General features: G+C 36.8%; 1 non-coding gene across 1 annotated transcript; it reads left to right on the forward strand.

Annotated features, from left to right (window-relative positions):
- The first annotated feature begins 8,409 nt into the window (after positions 1-8,409).
- LOC150032434 (small nucleolar RNA R71) lies at positions 8,410-8,516 on the forward strand. Its single transcript, XR_016524945.1, has one exon. It is a non-coding gene; the product is annotated as a small nucleolar RNA R71 (small nucleolar RNA).
- Positions 8,517-8,905: the final 389 nt, after the last annotated feature.

An 8,905-nucleotide genomic window follows, 5' to 3' on the forward strand; every position in this document is an offset into this window, starting at 1 on the left:
CAGTCATCACTTATTTGGACAAGAAATCATTAACTAGCTTAACAATTTCTTGTAAGTGTGACCCTTCATTTTAAACCCTAGAGTTCCACCCCCAATGAGCCAACTGAAGGGAAATACTAATTGGGCTAAAAACTAAAGTAATCCTATCCATTTATAGAGTTCGCTTTGATATTGACCTACTGCACAAACCATCTGAAGGGGGACGCTCTCAGGGCGCCTCGAGGCCGTGTAAGAAGATCTCACAGTGCAAACCAATGAAAGAGACTATAGGGTATGTTGACACACATCCCTCTCCCACTTACTATAAATTGTCTTTTCATTCACTTTGATATTGACCCATGTAAACACCATTCAAAGGGGGATGCTCCTAGGGCACCTCGAGGCCAAGCATGAGTCTCACGATGTGAACATAAAGAGAGAAACGTGAGTGAAAGTTGATGTATCATATACATCCTTTTTCTCACATTGAATATTTTAATAACCTAGGATTTTTTTTTCCTCCTTAGGAAAAATACGACTAATTATTTTTACTAAGTGGTTTTTTAAGTTTGCCAAAAAGTAATACATACTTTGGATAGTTAAACAATTTTGATTAATGTTTGTTAAACACTTTAACAAACCTTAATCAATAGTTGCATGCTTGTAGCAAATCTATCTAATTCACCTTTCTAGATCAGTTCTCAAGTAGGGGTGTTACGTTTCCGTCAACTTAAATAACCCAACCTAGACATAACTAGCCTTAGACAAAAGGTCTCTTATAGATATGTTTGCTACAATTTTAATCTTTTATTAGAACCAATTTAATCCTATTAAACTGATTAAAAAAATATTAATCTAATTTCTAATCTCATTAGAAAATTGTGATCTTAGGTCTATGTGAATCAAATTTTAAAACTATTTTTAAAAAAATGATTTTCCCTAAGTTTGCATTCAATTCTGAATTATTGATTTTAATTTCTAATTTCATTTAGTTATAAATCTTACAAAAAAAATGAAACAAATTAAAATCATACATTGCATCGTATGACATACTTTATAAAATTATCTAAAGTAATGTCATGCATCATGCAATTCTCATTTCATTACAAACCATATATAGCGCTTATATAATAAGGTAATGAAACAATTAATAACATCCATACATACATACAACTATATATTATAACACTTATAATATAAATGATGCATGGCTATGTTATTAATGCATGTAAGCATATAGTATAACACTTATAATATATGATGCATCGGCATGCTATAAAGTTAAATCATGCAACTATATATTATAACATTTATAATATAAATAATGCATGAATAATACATAACATATGGTGGGATTTTACTATATGATATACATTATGATATATATAACAAAATTAAACCATATATCATATGCATAATTTAAATCGCAATTATGGACTGGGATTGGACTTCTAAGGCCTATTTAAATTAATATAATAACGCTTATATTAATTTAATAAATCAAAACTACCTAATACATTAATAAAAGGTCCAACTGGTTCTAAATAGGTGAACCGGGTCTTGAAATAGAACGAATCGGACCTTCAGCAACCAAACCGCCCTTGAATCGCACGAACCATGCGAACTAACCCCAAACCAGCTCCAAATCGAATCGAACCACGTGCGAACCGATGCTGAAACACACTTCTTCTCCATGTCGAAACGTCGGGACGTCTTGCCCTAGTGTCAGGACATTATGGAGAAAAACTCCGTCCGCCGGATCGTAGCGTCGGATGCTAGGCACAGTGTCTTGATGCTACTATACAGTCGCCTACTATACAGATTCGATCTTCTTCGAATCTCGTCCGATTTAAGCCCCATTTTCGCTAGAAAGTCATTGGGAACAACACGATCAACTCAAGACATTAAAAATACAGAGTCGATAGCATTTAACGCCCAAAACAATGAGCCCTTACAAATCAAATTTGTAAAATCAAAGTAGTATAACTAAGATCCAACCCTGAAACATCCATAATGCAAATCATTCAATAAGCATTCATCAACCATGAAAAATTTACAAAATGCAACCGATCAATGTAATTAAATTTTGGAAATAATAAAAATGAGATCAAAATCGTCCGCTCTGATACCAATTGAAGGGAAACCGATGAAGGTCCCTGTGCAGAAGCAAGGATCGTTCCCAACTTTTATTTTTTTACAGAATTCATAAACTATAAATCAGAAGAGATATTATGCATTATCAATCTAAACAATACAACATGAAATTTTTACAAAGAAATTAGAAAAAGGGAAGAAGAATTACGCTTACTCTTAAAGCTAAAAATTCTTTGCGAAAACCCTCGATCTCCAAAATATGGAATTCCAATTAGGCACCACCACTTAAAAACCCTCTGTATTCCCTTGGAAATGAGAATGTGCAGGAATGTTGCACTTTGCACAAATTTTTTGAAAAATTGATGAAAGGATGAGAGAGAGGAGAAGATTTTTCCAGAGATCTCTTCTCTCTGATTCAAAGGAAGAAGATGATCTATTGAATCGTTCAACTTACTGCATGTTATTTTTGGCGGAGAGAAATTAGGGGGAGAGAGTTGTGACTCCCTCCTTGTAAGTAAGTTGAATATAAATATAATTTAATTTAATTAAAATAATATATATATATATATATATATATATATATATAACCACCTTATTATATATATATATTATTATGTTTTATATCAAATATAACACATAACCATATATTTTATTTTCTATCAACAATACATGACATTTAATATCAATCATATTTATATTAAATTCAATCATATGAATCTCATTCATATAACTAATTTCCGAATCATATTCAAATATTTTAATTTCTCTCAACTATTTATATTTATTTAACATAAATCATATTTTATATTAAATTTAATTATATGAATCTCATTCATATAATTAGTATTTGAATCATATTCAAATTCCTCTTAAAATACTTTATATTATAATGTATCAAATACATTATATTAATTATATCACATATAATTAATTATATCATATATAATTAATTCTCTCAATTAATTTGAACAATTCAAATTAATCCAAAATTAATTCTCAATTAAAACCCTATTGATCTACAGAGGGGACCTTTGGATATGTAGATTGAATCTCCAATGATACTTGGATAATTAATTAAATTCTTTAATTAAATGACCCAACTTCCTTTAACCACTAATCGTTCCACTAAAGATCGACAACTGCACTTTTCGCACTACAGATATATTTTTGTGTCCATTGGATATAATCAATCAACAATGCGATGACCCTTCACAAATTGCTTGTAAGTACAGCTAGGTCAAAAATATCATTTTTCCCCTGTAGTTACATCTAACTTCTTAAGTACCACCGATTTCTCTAATGAGCAATAAATCATAGTTCAACTATGACCAAGTCCCTCTTGAGTCAATAGAGGGTGTGACCACATTGTTCAAGCCCCGGAATCAGTTCTTAAGGGAGAAATTTATCTACTTACCCCGACATCAGGGAAGGAATGAATTTTGTCTTGTGTAGCTGTGTTCCCAACTCCCCATTCAGACGAATCCTCAAAATGGTAGGCCTATTGGGATGGTAGTTTGGCCACTCTCACTGATACAAATCGAAGGACCTTCTTAATAGGCTCACAACTCACTCAAGATTCATGTCATGTTACCTATGGTCATCTTGGTGAAATGTAAGTCTCTATTATGAACGACGTTATATCACAAGACTAAACATTTTGTGGTCCAGTCTTATACAAACTCTTTTGTATAGAATATCCCCACTCACATGTCTAATACATGAATGATTAGGATCATATCATTTGTAGCACTTGGTGCTTGATTTTATGAAATGGAAATGTAGATGATATGCGTTGATGAAATTGCATTGGGCACTCAAGTTTTCCCAGCGAAATTCAAGTGTAAATTCCTTTTAGTTTCCTGGTAAGTCCAGGGTCGAACATAGGGACTTGTGAAAACAGATTGTGTTGGTAATTTTTGTGAAGAACTTTGCGGTAACCGGATAAATAAATAGATTGTTGGGTTTGTTGTTTGCGTTGATGAAAAATAAATATATGCGGCGGATTTGAGAAAAGGAAATTATGTGATAGATGAAATGAGTATGCGATGAACGGGTTGAGAAAATCTTTAGCTAGTGTTACTTGGGAATGCGTCAGACTATGCGATCATGTTACAACCATACACAGAAAGTCATTTTCCAATGGAAATGCGATGCTCCTAAGTCTAGGACGCATGTGTTGAATGCAAAAGTGTCCATAGAGCTCATTCCTAAGTCTTTACTCTTGTCCTATCTGATGATGCAAAACGCATGAAAGCAAGGTGACCGCATATAATCATATCCTATCTCTAGGATGCATGCGATGCGCTAATAATAAATAGTGTTCATTCCTAAGTGCCTATCTCTTGTATTAGTGTTATAATTTGGCTCTACCGAGCCTAGATTCTAACCTGACCTTCCCAAGTCTAGATCCTGTCCTTAGACTACCCTCCCGAGTATCTCTAATGGACGAATGAAACATACATAATACAAGATAATCGCAAAGAATGAAGATTCCCTAGTTGTGCTAGCTAAATGCTTCTCAACCCATTCAACTGATTTCACTACTCATGCGTGAATAACAGAGAGTGAACAGATATAGAGAAGGAAATTCCATTTTTATAAATGAGTTGAGTACAAAATGACAATGGAAGTTAAAGGTAGAGAGCCTGGTAGCAATTCCTCACTGACCGAGGTTTTTACACTAAAATCTCTATTCTGTTATAAAGATGTACTCGCTCCCGCAGGCGTCGGCCCTCTCTCTTCCTTTGAAGCTTTCGGTGCTCTCCCAAGCTTACCAAAACGATCTGATGGCACAACCTCCTTCCTCGTTTTCGCCTTAAAATGAAAGAAAACTAAGAACAAAGATGTATGAACTAAGGAATGGTGAACTGATCTACTCGTCAACCCCTTCTCTGAAGAATACTCTTGATATTTATAGAGCATCCATGGTGAAAGGCGGTTTCTTTCTCTTGGTTGTACAGATGGAACCGCTTTAATTCCTGACTGATGCGCCGAATAATTGTCACCGAAAAGCTTAGTGTACTTTGTGACCGTTATCGGCTGTCAACTTAATTCAGACTCGACTGTCATCAGCTTTCTGTCCCATCGCGATTGATTAACCTTTCACCCATATGCGCCCAACATGTTACGCTGACTAAGTTGCGGTGATCCTTCTCGGGCGAATGTTTGCGAACATAATACACGCAAAGCCTTACGGTGAAATTGCGCTCGACCAGTGATTTCCTATTATCGCAATTCTTGCATTGCGTCAACGCATATTCTGCACAAAAATACAAAAATCAACTGTTTTAATGTGTTGAACGCTTGCAACCGCAATATTATGAAATCGATGCTTAATGGACGCAAATTAACATATTTCATCAATGCAATCCAACATTGTTTAAGAACTTAGCACTATGATAACGTGCATTTCTGCCCGTTATCACACCCCCAAATTTAAACAATGCTTGTCCTCAAGCATAAACTAAAGATTCCTTTAGCAAGTCAACTGCAATGTTCTTTTCCTAGATTTCTCAAGAATACTTCGTTCAAATCCTATATACCAGAATTTTCTTAAGTCTTATTCAAGTATCTTCTTAAAATATTTCTAAGACCTAGGGACTGCAAGCTTATCTTTCAAAAGAACTTTACTAAATTCTGGAACATCGCATGATTTATTTCAAAAAGAAAATTTTCTACCAGGGTGTCAAATGATTTTATCCTTGCATAAAAAATTTTCTTCATTGATATTTTTTTCTGACCTTGTGCTGATCCGAGTGCCTTGCCTTCGTTTTGGCTTGCACCCACGTGTGTCATGCGGACATCCAACTACGAGCAATGCACTCTTTCTTAAACTAAACTCATACCTATTTGGTAGTGTAGTTGCAGTCATTTATTTATGTGTTGATCGTGGTGACTTACTTTCGTTTTGGCTTGCCCCCACATGTGTCATGCGGACATCCAACTTCGGGTAAGTGCCTTTTACCACTTAACTCTTATCAACATGGGTTTCCCATTGTGTTGACAGTGAAGTTGTTATTCTCAATTTTTTTTTTAAATAGCAAGGTTGAAAATAAATACCTCACCCCCAAATTCAAAATGCGGCAATGTCCCCATTGCCAAAAGATTGAAATGAGTCATGTGATGTTCTTAGAATGCGTTGTAAAGAGAGTTTGAAAGAAAGCTAGCAAACCCCTAACTTCTAGAAATATTTCATGAGGTGACTATCTTAAGACTAAGTTGACTCTAGTATATACGAAAGAAATAGAAGCATTTTTCATCATTGAAATCATACTTGGCAAAGAAACAGAATGCGGTAAACTACTAAATTTATCTACGTCAAATGATTGCGGTGATAAAAATTGTAAAGACTAATATGCGATGTGATAGTGCAAAATTTGAAATAAAGATAATGAAGAGTACACCCCTAAATTTTACGTTTTCGCCTACATTGTGTATTGACGCATCTGTCAAGCTGATGCAAGGGCCAATGAGATATGGTTGCTAAAGCAATAAGTAACCGGACTGAAGTAATCTTGGCAATCGGATCTTTGCGGTGATCTCTCTTCTTTAGATTGCGGTGATGGAGTAAGATAAGAGGCTTCTTCGCATAACATCTCTGTAATCCTGTGCCTTAATCGATGTAAACAAACAAAGAGAGGGTCAAATTATTTAAAACAAAACAACAAGTTTTTTTTTTCTTTTTTTCTTTTTTTTTTTAAGATAAAATAAGGATAGATAAAAATTCAAGAGATATAGTGAAAATTCCGAGTAATGGTGAAGAATTGAAGAGTTGATGCTTCCAAAAACTTGTGCCCTTAATGAGGTTGAATCATATAATTCTCAGGGACCACTTATTTTAGGCTGGTTTGTTCACGTCCATGGTGGCTTTTCTTTCTTTTCTTTGTCCTCTGGGATCTTTACTGCCTTAATCCGAAGTTTCTCCCCATGAATGCTCATTACAATTTCCCCCTTGCGCACATCAATTTGAGCTCGATCGGTTGACAGGAACGGTCGTCCCAATATGATGGGCGCATCTTCGTCCGCTTTATAATCCAAAATGAGGAAGTCTACCTGCAAGATGAATTTATCGATTGAAATTGCAGCATTTTTCAACTCTCCTTCAGGTTGTATTCGAGATCTGTTCGCGAGCAGGAGAGTTTCCTTTGTGGGCGTAAGTGTGCTGGCATTCAATTGTTTAAAGATTGATAACGACATTATGTTTATACTTGCCCCAAGGTCGCATAGTGCTTGGCCACTGAAGGTCCCTCCGGTAGAGCATGGGATCGTGAAGATTCCTGGGTCGCCCATTTTAGGTGGGATTATAGCATTTTGTGCTGCAGCCAGTATTGCAATCTTTCCTTCCTCATTATGTTCCTCTTTCAGTCTTTGCGGAGTTCCTGGTGTTTGGACTTCTTCTATTTCAAGATCTAGAGGCTTAAGGGTGGACGCAACTTCAGGGTCTATTTTCTCGGCCTTCTCCAAACTATAGGTCAACGGGTCTTCGGTTGTTGCCGCATTCAAGTTGGTGGCAATGTGCTTCCCCCCTACTTCTGCAGTCATGTTGCCGCTTAGCAAGGAGACTACTAAGCATTGTTCCTTCCCGTTACCCCCAGCATTGCAAGGGAGCTCAGTTGAGCTCGGCAACGCTCCTTGCGGTCTATTTTTCAGCTCGCCCGCAATTTGTCCCATTTGAATTTCGAGATTTCTAATGGATGTAGCTTGGTTCTAAAGCACTGATTCGTTTTTCTCAATGTATTGCTTCAGCAAGCTCTCTAAGGATGAAGATTACGGTGGTTGTGAGCTGCTAGCTTGGCTTTGCGATGGACCGTTGTTTTGTGGGAAAAATCCGAGTGACCCTTCTTTTTGTGCCACAGGTTGAAAACTTTGTTGTTAATTTTTCCATGCAAAATTTGGGTGGTTTCGCCACCCGGGGTTATATGTATTGAAATAGGGATTATGTCTCATGAATCATACCGACTGCGGGTTTGTTGGGCATTCCTCCATCGGGGGAGCATCACCGCAAATGACATAACTTGCGGTCGTTTGAGTGATTGCGCAACCTGCCCTTTCTTCGCTCCTATATTATTAATTGCGATGCCTTGTATCAGACTCATCATCACAGTCATTTGATTTTGTAGGGATGCGATGGCCCCATTGTTTGCGTCATTTTCTTTGATTCTTAATCTCTAATCGCTTTCCCTCCAATCCTCGTGATTTTTGGAAATGCGATCAAGTATAATCTTTGCCTCCTCATATGTTTTGCCGAGCAGACTACCAGCGGCTGCCGAATTGGCAGCGGTCTGCGAAGAGGGATTCAATCCTTGGTAGAAAATTTCCATTTGCAGGCAATCTGGTAAGCCATTGTGTGGACAGTCTCTTACCAGCCGCTTAAACCTCGCCCAAGCATCGTTGAGCGATTCGTCATCTTCTTGTTCAAAATTTGTTATTAATTTTCTTCTCCTAGCGTTCTCAGTTGGTGGAAAATACTTCTTCATAAACTTTTCCACCACCTGTTCCCACGAAGTGATCTCTTCCGGTTCGAGAGAGTATGCCCATTTCCTTGCCTGATCACACAAAGAAAATGGGAAGAGAGTAAGTCAAACTTCCTCGATTGAGATATTCGGGAACACAAAAATGTTGCAGATTTCTATGAAGCTCCAGAGGTGGGCGTGCGGGTCTTCGCCACGCCTTCCTCCAAACTGCCCAGCAGCCTAGATCATGTACAACATTACCGGCTTCATTTCAAACCTCAATCCATCTAACGCCGGCCTCATGATTCCTGGAGAGAAATTGTAGAGGTTAGGTGATACATAGTCCCGGATGGGTCTATTATGGTCATTTGCCAGAAGGA

This window comes from Benincasa hispida, chromosome 11 (assembly GCF_027475165.1).
Source record: "Benincasa hispida cultivar pf3 chromosome 11, pf3_genome.v1.1, whole genome shotgun sequence".
Classification (NCBI taxonomy): Eukaryota; Viridiplantae; Streptophyta; class Magnoliopsida; order Cucurbitales; family Cucurbitaceae; genus Benincasa; species Benincasa hispida.